The sequence below is a fragment of the Orcinus orca genome, chromosome 3 (genome assembly GCF_937001465.1).
Source record: "Orcinus orca chromosome 3, mOrcOrc1.1, whole genome shotgun sequence".
Classification (NCBI taxonomy): domain Eukaryota; kingdom Metazoa; phylum Chordata; class Mammalia; order Artiodactyla; family Delphinidae; genus Orcinus; species Orcinus orca.
The window spans coordinates 21942172-21958700 of NC_064561.1; the positions used below are offsets into that span (position 1 = coordinate 21942172).

The 16529-nt window shown below is 38.3% G+C and overlaps 1 protein-coding gene and 1 pseudogene across 1 annotated transcript in view; both read right to left on the bottom strand.

Moving 5' to 3' along the window:
- LOC125963839 (UDP-N-acetylglucosamine--peptide N-acetylglucosaminyltransferase 110 kDa subunit-like) overlaps positions 1 to 16529 on the bottom strand; it is a 302450-nt gene that overhangs the window by 13551 nt on the left and 272370 nt on the right. The window lies entirely within an intron of this gene.
- LOC125963836 (UDP-N-acetylglucosamine--peptide N-acetylglucosaminyltransferase 110 kDa subunit-like) overlaps positions 1 to 16529 on the bottom strand; it is a 31760-nt pseudogene that overhangs the window by 13380 nt on the left and 1851 nt on the right.

The following is a 16529-nucleotide window of genomic DNA, read 5'->3' on the forward strand; positions in this document are numbered from 1 at the left end:
GTGCCTTAGTGAATACAGTAGTGGTAGGCACTATAGTCTCTTTAATTTGCTAATCATACAAATCTACTTTAATATTCTTGGTGACAAGGAGCTAACTACTGATAAGACAGCTTCTTCAGTTTTGGGGCTACTCCAGGGTGAAATGCCGGAACGTCTTACTGCCTGCAATGTTACCTAGTTCTACCAGGGGGAATAAAGCAGAACAAATGGCCACTGTTCTTGACAAATGGATACAGTTTCAGTTTTTCAAAATGTCAGTGTCAGATTCATTCACTGTATCAGATAGATCTGTCAAATGGCTTTGCCCATTTACTAATGGATGGCACACTGCAGACACACGTTGGGTCAAAGGACTCAATGTCACCTCATTGATACTGTCATCAATATAATTTGTATTGGCATTTTGTCTCACCCTGACTTTAAGGACTATGTGGGGAGATCCAAGTCTCCAGACCATGGACTGATCACCTCTGCTTGACACAGTATTCTCTGCTCATTTCCAGAGGGGACCAAGGATGAGCTCTTGTACTTCTGAGTCTATTCACCCTACCTGGCAACACATACTAGCTGGGCTGATTGGATCAAGCAGGAGCCCCAGAGTTTAAATTTCCAGCTGCATTGGAGGAAACAGAGGCTATGCCCCAATCCCATAACCCCTCACTTCTTACTGCTAGCCTATCCTAGGCTGTTCTTGCTGATAGGAGTATTTCATGCTAAAAATTAATTTTGCTTACCTGATGGCAGTCACACAACCTCAAATGCCATTTTTATAAATAAGGCAACCACCAATGGAGTGTGATTTAGGGTTTTTTCTTCTGTAGACCCTGCCTACCCTATAAAATCTCCCATTACTGCATCATGGAGACTATAATCCCTTTCCGAGGGAATAGATTCTTTCCAACCATAAGATGAAATAAGAACCTACATTTCCATACTGCCCAAAAGGAAATACACTGATTACAAAATGCAGGAGAATGACTGATTTTCCACATTTGTTGTGTTCATTAAAGGGTTTTTGAATAGACTTGACAGTATTAAAGAAGTTCAACACACACAAAATAAAAATTAATAAATGAAGAGAAAAAAATTGCATTTACAACAAACAACAAAATAAACACATTGATATATAAAAGGTTGTTATACATCGATGAAAAATGGATGTCATAAAGTCACAAACTAAAAAGTATTAACAGCCAATAAAGATATGAAAATATGTTCAACCTTGCTATTATTAATCAAAGAAATACAAATAAAATAATTCAGGTGTCATATTTTACTGAGCTAGAATGACAACGTTTTAAAAAACTTGATAATACTGGTATTGATATTGATAATACTGGTACTGATGAGTGTGTGTAAGAAACCACACTGGATGTTAAATTCTTGGTAGAAATAAAAAGCACGGTAACCTTTCTGGAAGACAATATGTCAGTATGTACCAGAACTGACAACCAGCCATTCAAGTTCTAGAAGTCCATTCTAAGGAAATAAACAAATGCTCAAAGACATATGAACAAGGATGCTTGTCTCATTGTTTAGCAAAGCAAAACAGGAATAATCTAAATGTTGAACAGTAGGGACTGGTTCAATAAATAATAGAATGCTGTTCAACCATTAAAAATGCTGCTGCAGATTTTTATTAGGTGATGAGTAATCATACTTATATTACTAAATAAAAATGTTATAGAACTGTTTTGTAGTTTGATATAATAATTAAAGGTATTTTATACTTGCATTGTATTTATATGCACCCCGTCACAAAAAAGTTTCCAAAGATACCCTCAAAAATGTTACAGAGATGATTTATCAGAAATGGGATTTTGAGTTATTTTTCCTTTTTTCTTTAAATCCTTTCAATTTTGGAGTTTCTGCAATGAGCCTGTATTATTTTTACAATTAAAAATATTTAAATTTACAACAAAAGGATCTAAATTCCTCCAGTTTTCCATCCTGGCTCAGGGTATTTGTGTAAAAAAAAAAAAAAAAATCAGCTTATTTTCTCTTTTGCATCAATCTAAATTTACTTTTCGTAAGTTAACTATTTTAGTCTGGCAAAAGTTTCACACAGGAAAATTGTTAAGGTCTGAGTATGCTATTACCTTTAAAAGCACTGGAAACTTTGAAATTATTTCTTTCAGAATTTTCATATAATACTGAAAGGTGGGGGGGAGGTAGCAAAATGAAGGGAAATAGATAGTAGTAGTCAACTTCAATTAAGAAAAAGCAACAAGAGGCAGTTTGTACTCTTTTGATACGGCAGAAGCCCCATGTGTCAACTCATGCTAAAAAATGGATATATACACACACATATATATGTTTGTGTGTATTATATGTATATGTGACACACACACATCATTAATCCACAGCCTTAGGCTAATCACTCATTGTGGCAGAAACAACGAGCTGTTGACTACACTTTAATTAGCTCCTCCAGCCTGTAGAGGCATCACTAGGACCAAGATAGGAACAACATTCTCCATCTCTGCTTGCATCTGGGTATGGTTCTATCCCAAAGAATGTGACCAGAGGTGACCTGAAGAGTTTATGTCTGAAGGATAACGAGTTGATAATTGTAGCTTGCAGCTTCCTCTCTCCTTTCCTTTTCAGGACAAACGTAGAGCCACTTGATGAAGGTGGTGGGTCCCTGAATAACTGAGCAGAAAACTGACCCTCAGACCACCAAAGTCCATACTACACTCCTGAGTGAGTGAGAAATGAACTGTCCATGTGTTGCTCCACTGAGGTTTAAGGTATATTATTTAGTGTTTAACTAACGCATTTTTTCTTTAAACCTCAGTTGCCTTCTCTGTAAAATAAAGTCTTTGAAAAGGATCCACTGTAAGTTTTTTCCCTTGCTTATGTTTTTACCTTAGTTTTTAACTCTCAGAAACGTTGCGCGCATTCTACCTTTTAAGTTAGTAAGTCTACTTTTTTTCCCACAAAGACGGGTTCTTCAAGTTATGGAGAAGTCATAGCAGACTGTTGCTTCAGTTTAAGATACGCATTCACATATGAGATGAGAAGGGTGAGGACCCAGAGAAACGCCTTTGACAGAGGGGAGTGAGAGCACACTGAAGAATGTTTAGTAATAAAGAATTCAGATGGGAGAAACGGATGGGTTACATCGAACAGATTTGCTCAAAGGAATTCTGGAAAGGCAAATATGTGAAAATGTATAGCAAAGACATGGAATGCCTTTTGGTCCCTAAATGGATTTCATTTCAAAGACGTGCATATTGCAAATACATGTACCATAACACTTCTCTGTCCACTTCTAGAATCTTCTAAAGCCTGACAGAACATCTGCAGAGAGAGGATGTCATTCCAAGATAATCGACTGCAAGTGACTAAATTAAGATAAAAATGTCCTTACCCTTGAACAGTTTTTAAAGAGATTTTAGAAGAAAGGAGCCCTCCAGGGGGTTGTATAACTATATAATTGTACCCTTTCTAAAAGGCTATTTACAGATACATAATGTTTCCCCTCCATTCTTTAAAGTAAAATATAGGATAAAAAAATAGTTTGGGGATAATATTTGTTTGGGACAGCAGGCACTGCTACTCAGTACCACTCTCTCCTTATTCCTTACTATCAGAGCCCTGGTTTAGGAGACCCCATTATCCTTAAGGCTAAGGTGGCCAGTTTAAAATCCGAGCTGATGAGATCTAAGTGCAAGTCTGCTGACCATCTGTGGTAAAAAATTTGCTCTCTGAGTTAGACACTGCCTTTTTTTTCTTACTTAATTTCTTTTTTTTTCCTTTTCTTTCTTCCTGCCCCAATTGTTGGAACACTATTGGAGATTCTGGGGTCACTTTGAAGCTATGTGGACGTGCTAGAGATGTGGAAGCTGGAAGAGCGAAGCAACCCAGTCCCCTGGTGATGCCCTTCAGCAGCTGGACTAACGCTAGAGGGACTATCTCCAAACTTCCTGCTACCCGTGGAAAGTAAGGTAAATCACTCATTCACTTTCTGTTACCTACTACCTGATCCAGAACTCTAACCTCAGGGTTCTAGAACCCTTCTCAGTATCCCATAGTCATACTCATGTTCCGGACTCCTGATCATCAGACTTGCTTATAGCAGATGTATGGGGAGGGCAGGCTCTTCTGGAAGCCCTCATACTTCCTCCCCTACCCCCACCACACACAAATAATGATCTTTATGTCCACTCATCCTCCTATCTACACTCAGAGGCCAGGGCCCCCAGGAAGGCTTCACTGACAACCCTTTACTCCTCTCTACATGCAGAAAGGGTAGAGGTGTGGGCTCTGGAGTCAGACTTCCTAGACTTGAATTCTTAATCTGTTACTTACCAGTTTAGGACGTGGGCAAAGTAGTTACCTTCTCTGGACACCCCTGTAAAAGAGGAACACTAAGTAGCACCTACGTTCCTTACTGAAAGGATTAAATGAGCAAATGCAGGTAAAGTTCTTATAATTTTTTCTTGGGTCAATCAATTGTAGCTGCTATTGTTACCTTTGGCTAATTTAGGGCAGAGTCCCTTTGCCCTCCTTTGGTTCTCTGGGCCCGTCTCATTCACAACACACACAACCGCATACTGCATTCACAACACACACAACCGCATACTGCAGAGTTTTGAAAGGTGGTTCTCAAAATGTGGTCCCTGGGCCAGCAATATCAGCCACACCTGGGAACTGGTTAGAACTCTGGCACTGGAGCCCAGCAATCTGTGTTTTAACAGTATTCTCAGGCATATCTGATGCACTCTAAAGGTTGACGACAACTGAGAACATCTGGCTCACACTCTCCTGGAGGCCAAAATAGAGTTACAGGACCTTACACCTTACCAGTTGGAGAAGGGGTCTAGTAATTGCCCTGGTTATCAGGCTTGTCATGATTTTTCAGCACATAAATGTTTGAGAATCACTGCCATTTTGAATGTGTGTTTCACTTGTCTGTTTTTCCAGTAGACTTCACTTCCTTGCAAGGAAGGTTTGTGAAGATTTGTTGCTGTTGTTTGCATTATTAGTTTTATTATGCTAATTCTAGAATCTCTGGCGCATAGTGCAATCTCAGGCAGGAAGTAGTGGCTCATTAAAACAGGTATCCCAAAAGTCTTAGTAGAACTTCAAGATTAATTCCTTCAGGAAGAGGTAAAATTGTCATTAGATGCAGATGATATGATACTATATATAGAAAACCCTAGAGACTCTACATGAAAACTACTACAACTGATAAACGAATTCAGCAAGGTAGCAGAATACAAGATTAACATACAGAAATTGGTTGCATTTCTTTATACCAACAATGAAATATCGGAAAGGGAATGTAAAAAAACAATGCCTTTTAAAATCACAACCCTCAAAATAAAATACTTAGGAATAAACCTCACCAAGAAGGCAAAAGACTTATACACTGAGAACTGTAAGACATTAATAAAGGAAAGTGAAGATGATTCAAAGAAATGGAAAGACATCTCATGTTCTTGGGTTGGAGGAATTAATATTGTTAAAATGCTCATACTACCCAAAGCAATCTACAGATTTAATGCGATCCCTATCAAATTACCCATGACATTTTTCATGCAATTAGAACAAATAATCCTAAAATTCATACAGAACCATAAAAGACCCAGAATTGCCAAAGCAATCCTGAAGAAAAAGAACAACGTTGGAGGCATAGCCACCCCAGACTCAGACAGTACTCCAAAGTCACAGTAATCAAAACAGCGTGGTATTGGCACAAAAACAGACATATGGATCAATGGAACAGAATACAGAGCCCAGAAATAAACCCACACATCTCAGTTAATCTTTGACAATTAATCTTTGACAAAGGAGGCAAGAATATATAATGGGAAAGAGACAGTCTCTTCCGCAAGTGGTGTTGGTAAAGTTGGACAGCCTTATATAAACCAGTGAAGTTAGAACACATCCTTTTACCATACACGAAAATAAACTCAAAATGTCTTAAAGACTTAAACATAAGACATGACACCATAAAACTTCTAGAAGAGAACACAGGCAAAATATTCTCTGACATAAATCATACCAATGTTTTCTTAGGTCAGTCTCCCAAGAAAATAGAAATAAAAATGAAAATAAACAAAGGGGACCGAATCAAACTTACAAGCTTTTGCACAGCAAAGGAAACCATAAACAAAATGAAAAGACAACCTACAGAATGGGAGAAAATATTTGCAAATGATGCGACCAGCAAGGGCTTAATTTCCAAAATATACAAACAGCTCATACAACTTGATGACAATAAAAGCAAACAACCCAATCAAAAAAATAGGCAGAAGACTTAAAAAGACATTTCTCCAAAGAAGAAATACAGATGGCCAATAGGCACATGAAAAGAGGCTCAACACTGTCAATTATTAAAGAAATGCAAATCAAAACTACCATGAGGTACCACCTCACACCAGTCAGAATGGCCATCATTAAAAAGTCTACAAATAACATATGCTGGAGAGGGTGTGGAGAAAAGGGAATCCTCCTACAACACTGTTGGTGGGAATGTAAGTTGGTGCCGCCACTGTGGAAAACAGTATGGAGGTTCCTCAGAAAACTAAAATACACCTACCATATGATCCAGCAATCCCACTCCTGGGCGTATATCCAGACCAAACTAGAATTCAAAAAGACACATTCACCCTGATCTTCACAGCAGCAATATTCACAATAGCCAAGACATGGAAACAACCTAAATGTCCATCAACAGATGAATGGATAAAGACGATGGGGTACATATATATATACAATAAAATACTACTCAGCCATAAAAAAAAGAATGAAATAACGCCATTTGCAGCAGCAACATGGATGTAACTAGAGATTATCATACTAAGCAAAGTAAGTCAGAAAGAGAAAGACAAATACCATGATACCAGTTATGTGTGGAATCTAAAATATGACACAAATGAACCTATCTATGAAACAGAAACAGAATCAGAGACACAGAGAAGAGACTGGTGGCTGCCAAGGGGGAAGCAGGTGGGAGAGGGATGAACTGGGAGTTTGGGATTAGCAGATGCAAACTGGTATATATAGATTGGCTAAACAACAAGGTCCTACTATATAGCACAGGGAACTATATTCAATATCCTGTGATAAACCATAATGGAAAAGAATATGAAAAAGAATGTATATACATATGTATAACAGAGTCACTTTGCTGTACAGCAGTAATTAACACAACACTGTAAACCAAGTATACTTCAATAAAAAATAAGTTAATTAAATTTTTAAAAAGATTAATTCCTTCAGAAGAACAAGTACTACACATTCACAGAAAAAGCACCCTTTGAAAGTTTAAATTTTTGAATTTCTTTGCCACTTCCTTAGTTTTGATCATCTTGGACAATATATTTTTAATATTGACTTTTAAAAAGAATTGTGTTTCAGTGTTTGCTATCCTTAGAGAGACAGAAACAGATAAGTACAACTAAATACTTATTTTTCAAAAGTCTCAAAAGTATAAGGGAAATGAAAGTAATTATATCTTCAAATGATTTTGGGGTATGTTTCTAATTTCATACTTCTGATGCGATTAAAGATTAAAACTGTATTAAGACATTTGAGACATGTCGCATTGGTATTAAATGAATTTAATTTTGTATAAAGTGGCAGAAATATTTTCTTCAGCAAACATACCTGCAGATATAAAATCACAACCATAAATCTACAAAAAAGCAAGCTGTTGAATGAAATCTGATTGGTTATTTCCCTGCAGTATGGATCTGCTAATAATTTAACTTACTTGCTAACAGAAACCAAAATTTAAATATACATATATATGTGTGTGTATATATATATCTCTCTCTTCAATTTTAAATCATTCATATATATGAACAAGTATACATACACATATATAACAATTGTTCATATATATATATACAATTTAAATTGAAGAAAGTACATCTGGTGGCCTATTTTTTCCCCCCGATTTCTAAAGAACACCATATTCTATTCTAGGCAGTGGAATGTCAATCCACCTTAAGGGTTGTTCAATGAGCATATCTGAGAAACCACTGGTTTAGCCAATGATGTACTTATTGAGGGAGGCCCTAGTGCCACTGTCAAGAGCTTATCCACAGGAGAGATAAGAAGGTACTTGTTTGGTTTGTGAAAAGAAGGAGTAGTGAGGAATGGCAGGTAGCTGCAGGCTGATGACACGTGATGTCCGTATATATGTAGAACCAACACGCCCATAATTGCACCCGTTTTCCATACCCAAATCCAAAGCCTTTATATCATTAATCCCAGGCAAAAATGGTAAGATTCATGTGTGTTACTATCCCACGGCTTCAAGATGCCTCTAAACTCATATGAGTATGTCTTAGTTTTATCAGTGGAGGACAAACCAGGCTTCTATCACCAAGCCCCATTCCATAACAGGCAAACCAGTCCAAGACTTCTCTGAGTGCTGCAGGAGAGTCTATGGAAGGGGCGCTCACTCCACTGTGATGCCTAAAATGCCTTTGCACAGAGCAAACATTCAATACATGCTGAGTGAATGAATCAGTGAACTGGTGTCATAAAACAGGCTTATTTCAGGGAAATTCCATTCAACAGGCTGGCATTCCTTCCTACCCATCTTAACTGTTAAGCTTGCCATCAGACAAAAATTTAATTATAAAATGTTAGAGCTGAGGAAATTTTAGAAACTATCTACTCTCCAGAGGTATACAACTTTAATTCAGTGGTAAAAATCACTAGGAGTGATTTAGAAGTCCATCAGACCTGAGTCCAAATTCCACATCTACCATAATTTTGTGAGCAAATAACTACTTCTGAGGCTCTGTTCCATGTATGCATTATGGGATATCATAATAATACATACATTAATTGTATGACTATCAGGGGATGAAATGACACAACCCATTTGCCATGGTCGGCTAAGTAATTTGCACCAAGTAAGCACTCAAGACATTAGCCACTATTAATAGCGGAGAGATGAAAACAAAACTCTGGGACTGATGCCTACCCTAGTGGCCCCAGTGGTCATAATGACTGTCTTCCATTCAGCCTGCTCTCTTCTCACTAAGACTAAGGAAGAGAAGATGAACAAATTAGGAATAACAATTTGAAAATGGTTTTATACTCCCTGAATGAATGGAATTATAATAAAATGATTCATGAGTTCTGCAGAAATATGATGAGACTTTAGATCTTTCTGTTAGTTCTCTCCAAAACCAATTGATGGCCCTAAGATGTACCTTCCCACCCAGCCCCATCCTTACCAGGATCAAATATCATTGTAAATGGAAAAGTCAATAACACATAATCAACAAGCTAAGTTACAAGCCAGTGAAGTCTCGGAGCTTTGATAGAGAAAATTCAGATTTATCATGATATGTAAAAATAAGATGATATGAAGAACTCAATCTAAAAAATACTACCTGGAGATCTATAATCTCTACAATAGTGCTATAAAAAGTAAAGAGCTAGAAATCTATTTAGATGGTTTTCCTTATAAGAAAGCACTTTCTGTATAACTTTTAATGTACTTACTATTGATGAGAACAATTCAACAAAATTCAAATAAATATCTGCAGATGTCCTACAAGAAGAAAAGAACAGAGTTAGATGTGACAGGGGATAACCGGACTTCAGGATGAGTAAGACCCTATACTTGACCTCAATAAATTAACATGAAATACAGTGGATGAGTCATGTACAGAATGTCAGAATTCTAAAAGGCCAAGCTAAGTACCAAAAGGAACACGTGGGGACTCTTAAGAAGGAAATAAAATATTGGTTAGTTGATTACGAAAAGGCAGAAGGGAGTAGGTTCCCTTTGGCTGCTCTTTGAAGAGATCACTTCCTTTCCCCCCTAGTCCTGAGGCTAGGGTGGCATGGGCAATAGAGGAATGTGGGGACTGAGAATCATTTCTACTCTCACCAGAGTGGCTGGAAGCAGATTTTCTTACCAGGATGTAGTAGTATGCTAATATTTAAGGGTTCTTGAGGTCAGAGAGAAGGGTTTGAATACTGCGGCTCCATCTCTTGCTGTGGGTCAAGTTTCTTACCTTTCCAACACCTCGGCGTCTTTATCGGAAAATTGGGGACGATGATAATGTCTCCCACCTGAGTGTGAGAACTACATGATATAGTGCATACGCAGGGCTAAATTTGGTGCCTGGCAAACAGAAAGTGCTCAGTACGGCAGGCGAGTGTAGTGACAATAAAGGCAAAGATGACGGGGGTAGTGCCGGTGTTGCTTCTGCCCCCAGAACAGGCTCTGACTGGGAGACAGTTAAAGCACCTTTGGGTTCATGGGGGTTTATATATAAGCAACGGTTGATCAGTGTGAGCTGGTTGTCCAAATGATTATGTGCAATCTAAGAAAAAAATGGGCCTCGGATCTGCTCAGCTACTTAATAATATTAGCAGCGGTAGTAGTCAAAGAAGCTAAATTTTATTAAGTGTTTATATGCCAAACAACGTGCTGAACGTTTTAAAAGGATTTACTCACTTATTACAAGGAGGCTATATGCTAGGTCCTGATAATGTTATTCGTCTCTTTCAGATGTTGACTGAGCCTCAGACGGGTTACAAAAGCACCTAAGATCCCGTTGTCAGTACATGACGGAAATGAGTTCAAATCCAGCCTGTCTGACTTGTTCTTAATCACTAAGGTATGAAATTAAGCATGTTGCCCTTTGCCTGATTCTCCTTCTGAGGCCTGAATATTTCACTTAGCTGAGTGCCGAAGAGAGAAAATTCTCTCTCCTTGACCCAACTTGGCATCAATATCCAACTCCCCTTCTCAAAACGGGTTGCTTCAACGAGCAGCAATGAATGCCGGGTCGTGGACCAGTCACCTTGATGACTAAGAGTCAGACACTAGGGAAAGAAAATGCTCTGTGACAAACCTACCCTTGTACAGAAACAAGACAGAAATGGGGGGACAGGGCAGAAGATAATGGAATAAGGCATAGGAAAAATAGCACCTGGCATCGTGACAGTAATAGTAATAATAGTATTAGTAGTAGTAATAGTAATAATAATAGACTTTACTATGCTCTAGGCATTGTATTAAGTGCTTGGTGTAAGTGACTTCATTTTAACATTGAAAACAAGTCTATGAGGATGAAATATTATTAACATCATTTTATAGGCAGGAGTATTGAGGTTCAGGTAATCAGGTAAATTGCCCAAGCTCATATGGTTAGCAAGTGGAAAGCAGAGATTTGAACCAGCACCTACACTCCTAACCATTATGCTATAACCGTTATGCTGAAGACATAAGAATTCCAATGGTCTTTCCCCATAACCCACTCCTGCACTCCAGACTTAAATAGTCCAAGATCAAGAGAGAGCAAGCTTGGAGTTGCCACTCTTCAGTGAGTGTCAATCATTTCAAAACAGTGTGTTTGCTAACAAGATGCAGTTCCTGTGATAATCTTCTCAACCAGCTATCAAGAAACAGGAAGCAAAGATTCAAGTAACAGGATGTTCCTACTTACGAGGAAGGTGGGACAGCATAGTTGACACTGGGCTTAACTGTTCTGGAAAACGTGGTCCCAGTAGGCATACACGCTGGTACATTTTCCCCACCTACCAAATACAAAAGAAGTATTTCATTTCCATGTTGCTCTTCAAAGTTCCACCTCATTCGTGCCTGTCATTCATCCTCTGGCCTCTTCCTGTCTCCATTTCTGTACAGAAAGGTGCTGAGTCTCTGCTCTCGGATACAAAAAGGGTGTGTTAGGAGAGGGAGCCATGGTACCTCGATGTCTTTTTTTTCCATCTTAATTCTATTATGCCAACTCCACTGAACTTAATTAGAGTGAATACAGAATTACACAATTACCCTCTGTTCTATTCTTCAGATGTTATATTTTGATAAAATTTACGACATGCTGCTCTCCCCTTGAACACCAGATGAACACTAGAAATGGATGTGTGTTGACATAAAATCTGTTATAATTACAATTAAAGTATAGCTTACATAATGTTAGTGTTAACATAAAATTATAGATGTGTAGAGACAACGTGGTCATGCATTTTTTAGTATAAGTACATGCTTAGACCAATATCTGTTAGCGGAATGAAGATGGAAGAGAATTTTGGTTAAGCCACAAAGGCTGTTTAAGGACTTGCAGATAGCTAAGGGGAACTCAAAGACCAGTAAGATAATATTTCCCCTGCCATGTTTGCAATTGCAAAGTGAAGGGAAGATGTGAAAGTACGTACCCCTATGGAAATTACAAGACAAGTACATTTTTTTCCTTGAGTACCTGGGTAAGTGCTTAAATTCTAATGTATGTCAGTGATGCAAATTTGCAATTGAGTTTGATAAATCATAAAATAATAATTATACATATATGTATATAAAACTGCATGGAACTAGGCAGTTCAGAATTACTTCTAATTAAAGAGGCACCCTGTGACAACTAACTTAAACCTTACAAAATATGGTTCCAAGTACCCTATCAGAGTGAAAAGCAGGAGACTGAAAGGTTTATTGTAAATGTTTGTAGTCATGGTGTCTTAACTAAAACTACTGTGTCACAAATACTATTAAAATAATTGTGACATTTTATTCACTTTTACTGCAAACAACAAAAGAAACTATAGGTATTTTTTCATTTCAGGTAATTATTTTAGCTAACAGTTATTAAATGTTTTGAGAAGACAGAGTGCTAATTGCATTACTTCATTTTATCTTTAAAATAGCGCTTCCATGTAATTATTCTTAATATCTCCATGGTATTAAAGGGTATCTCTAGTTTAGACCTTTCTTCAGAACTGCAGACTTGTGTATCCAACTGTGTACTCAGCATCTCTCCTTGCATGTCACGAAAACATCTCAAATCTTATACCTCCAAAACTGGTCTTTAATCCCCCAAACATGCTCTACCCCAAACTTTTTCCATCTTAGGTGACAGTAACCACACCTTTCCAGTTCCCCAGGCCCTAAATCTCGAATTCACCCTTGACCCCCTCTTCCTTTCCATTCTTGCATTCAATCTACCACGAAATGCTGTCACAACCTTCCCAATGTGCCACTTCTGAGAATTACCAGCCACTAGCAGCCTGGTGCAGGCCAACAACATAGACCTCGAGGATCCTGTAGTCGCCTCCTGAGATTCTCCCTGACTCCACTCTCTCCCCACATCCTCAAGACCACAGATAGAGTTATGCTTTTCAAACAAGAGACAGTTCATGCCACACCTCGGCTAAAATCCTGTCCCTGGCTGCCTACATTTAGAGTAAAAGACACAATGCATGTGATGGCCTCCCAGGACTTACCCAATCCATCCCGTCACATATCTGACCTCCAGCCCTCCTGCTGTCTCTTCCTCCCCACTGACTAAGTCAGCCAGGGTGGCCTCCTTGATATTCCTCCAAGCTGCCTGGCATATTTCTGCCTTAGAGTGTTGGGACTGGTTATTCTTGCTCCCAGGGAGTGGTCGCCCCATCATACATTCTGACAACTCCCTCACTTCAAGTCTTTGCTCAAATGTCAACTTATAAAATCCACCCTGACTACCCTATTTAAAATCAGAACCTACCTGTACACTCCTCCAGCACTCCCAACCCAAGCCTCTTCAGGGAGCTTCACATCCTTTTCCTTATCCCGTAGCGCCCATCAACCTGTGACAAAGCATAGAATTTATTTATAACATCCGTTTCCACACGAGAGTGTAAGGAGGGAGAAAGCATGCAAGAAGGAGCACGCAGGCAAAGGCTCTTGTCTAATTTATTCATTGATACGTCCAAGCATAGAGAACAGGAAGATGCTTGATAAATAGTCCTGAAAAAGATACAGATGAGGAAACTAGTAGTAAAGCTCAGAAAGTTTAAGTAACTTCCTCAAGGTTTTAGAGCTAGAAGAGGGTCACAGTAGAATTCACACTTGGGGATGTCTAACTTCAAATCTCTTAGCCTATCTTTTTTTTTTTTTTTTTCTTCACGGTACGCGGGCCTCTCACTGTTGCAGCCTCTCCCGTTGCGGAGCACAGGCTCCGGAGGCGCAGGCTCAGCAGCCATGGCTCACGGGCCCAGCCGCTCTGCGGCATGTGGGATCTTCCCGGACCGGGGCACGAACCCGTGTCCCCTGCATCGGCAGGCGGACTCTCAACCACTGCGCCACCAGGGAAGCCCCTCTCTGCTATCTTAAGTCCATGCAATTCAGGATTTGTTTTAATCAGTGCCATGGAAATTCTCACTCCACTGAATAGGATCACTAAAGTGTTCTCTGTCTAGATCTATATATATATTTTCCATTTAAACAAAGGAAACAGAAGAGGGGAATTCATCATGGGTTACTGCGGTAATTTTACAGCAATTTTAGCAATAATGACATTTAAGTAATAGTGATACTTAGTGATAGCATAATAATAATAAAATAATAGCTCTTAAATGTATTGAAGATGAATCGCATGCTAAACTCGGTGCTAAAATATTTCCATGTATATTTTGTGCAAAATCCTTATGAATATTCTATCAGATGAGCTTGATGTGTAACTCCACCAGGCATACTTCTCTTATTCCGCTTTCAAAGATAAGGAAATTGATGAGAAGTGTGGTAACCGTTTGATCAAGATGAGACTGGTAATAAGTTGTGAGTATGAATTTAAATTCAGGTCTAACTCCAGAATTTGATTCTCAATCCATACATGAAAATTCTGATAATTCCTTTGATAAGAGTATGTTTTCTCCTGGAAAACATCCCCCATTATGTCTGCCTGTGCTCATACCTTCAGAACACAGTCAAGTTTAAAACATGATAAAAATGTTTAAATAGTGTGCTTTAATAAATGGAAATATCTTCATCTCAACAATAACACAAAAAGGCAGGCTGAGCCCTTTGAAGTGGCTCTCTTCCATCCAGAACAAGAGAAGGAATCAACAGCTGCAGAGTAAAGAAAGCATGAAACCCAGAGATGGAGGATTCTGTAAATGACCAATTACAAGACTATTAAGCCGCACTTTCATAGCAAGAGGCAAAATATTCCATTAAACTGAAAATTCTTCTACCCCTCACTCCAAGGCCCACACAAACATTAATGTTGCATTTATTAGGATGTATTTCCTGTGCTCTATCAACTTGACTTTCAGCAACTGTATTAATACAGTCCTTTCGCTTTGCACATATATCTGAATGATGGATTCCATTACTGGAGTTTTGTAGAAACAGTGGAGGGAATGAAGTAAAGTTTGGGAAGAGCCATCATAATCCATAATGATGGGCACTGAATCAGGACAAGAAGAAACCTCTCTTCTCATTTATTTGAATGAAAATTCTACTATATATTTATTGCCTCTGTACAGGGCCATGTGTTGAATAATGGAAAACAAGCATCTTTCATTTGGAGGTAGGATTTGTGTGCTCAAGTTTCGATGGGCCTGCAGAATTAATCTTGTTTTAGAAATGAAATAAAATGTAATTTCTTACTGTAAGTAGATGTGGTTAAGCAACTGGCAACTTTGATGTCTTTAAATCACTGCAGTTTCGGGGTAGGCAAATCTATAATTATTACAAGCACTTCTTTATTGGTGCAGCAATTGAGCAGTGTACATAGTGGTCAACAACCTGGGCATTGTCAGACGACTCTAAGTTTGAATCTAGACTTTGCCACTCACCAGCTATGTGACTTTCAGCTATGAGAATCACTTTCTTCAGCTTTACAGGGTGGATTATTATATGCCCTTTGCAGAACTACTGTAAGAACTAAATGTATATGGGCACAGTGGCTCATAGTAAGGGCTCAAATTAGTACTGTGGTCACTACTAGTAGTATTGAAAAGAAATTAGAACTTCTATTCTCATAAAGTGGGATATGTGTCCCTTTATCATTGTAATTTCATATCATTTTACTTTTGACCTTATAATTTAATAGCTTGATCCAAGAAACATTTAGCAGTAAATATAATTGAAAGAAGGTTACTTGTCAAACATGAAATACTGTAGTATCAAGTGTGCTGGCACAATACTCTTCTCAGATAATTAACCTGTAAAAATATGTTATTGTCTTCTTTTTAATTAAGCACATTGAACATATATATTTACTGTGCCAATTGGCGAAAGGTCCATTAATTAATCAGTCTAACTATATGTTGCATAAATGTCTTCTAAACATAATCGTATATGTATTTTATTTGTTGGGAAAATGTGTTTGAGATTGTTCTTTTCTGCCTATTTAAAGTAAAAGAGGGTGAGAAGTAGAGTTAGGCTTAATGTACTTTGTACTCCATTATGCCATGAAAATGCTTCTGTGCCCTGGAGACAACAACAAAAGATTTGCTTTAATGACAAGAATCAAGTATGTTCTAAAGCTTCCAGGTAGGAGGCGTATAGGTTGCAGTTTATATCAGAAGTCTTTGCTCTCTCTCTCAACTGCGTCTAGATGGGAAAGATGTGGTCACAAATGCTTCAAGGTGATACAGTAAATGTTGGAAAGAGGGGGGTAGGAGGCAGAGTTCTGAATATCTCAAACCTGAGCTAGAAGGATTTTACTTAAAGAAAATAGCGGATATGATTTTTCACTTAAGGAATGCCAGTCAGCAAACCTGACATTAATGTAGGAAATTAGCTCTTTTAGCTATGA